At 42.0% G+C, this 238-nt stretch overlaps 1 long non-coding RNA gene across 1 annotated transcript in view; it reads left to right on the forward strand.

Annotated features, from left to right (window-relative positions):
- Positions 1-6: 6 nt before the first annotated feature.
- The window catches only part of LOC119588626, a 1,525-nt gene continuing 1,293 nt past the window's right edge, over positions 7-238 (forward strand). The window contains exon 1 of the long non-coding RNA XR_005230123.1: positions 7-214. This is a non-coding gene — a long non-coding RNA (uncharacterized LOC119588626). The remainder of the gene's footprint in view (positions 215-238) is intronic.

The raw sequence follows: 238 nt of genomic DNA on the forward strand, positions 1-238 counted from the left end.
CCCATCATCATTATCATTATCATCCCTATTATACTGTACTTAAAGCCTCGCTATGCACTAAATAACAAACCACGAAAACTGTACATAATAACTTCTGCAATATGGTGCAACAGCCCCTTGCAACAAACTTCGAAACGTGCAAAAAACAGGTGATGCAGAGGAGGCTTCCGTAGGCCTAGGAAAATGAGGCCTAAGCATGGACTTCCTTCTGGTGGTGAGTTGGTTTTGTTGTGTGTTT

Source organism: Penaeus monodon, chromosome 24 (genome assembly GCF_015228065.2).
Source record: "Penaeus monodon isolate SGIC_2016 chromosome 24, NSTDA_Pmon_1, whole genome shotgun sequence".
NCBI lineage: Eukaryota > Metazoa > Arthropoda > Malacostraca > Decapoda > Penaeidae > Penaeus > Penaeus monodon.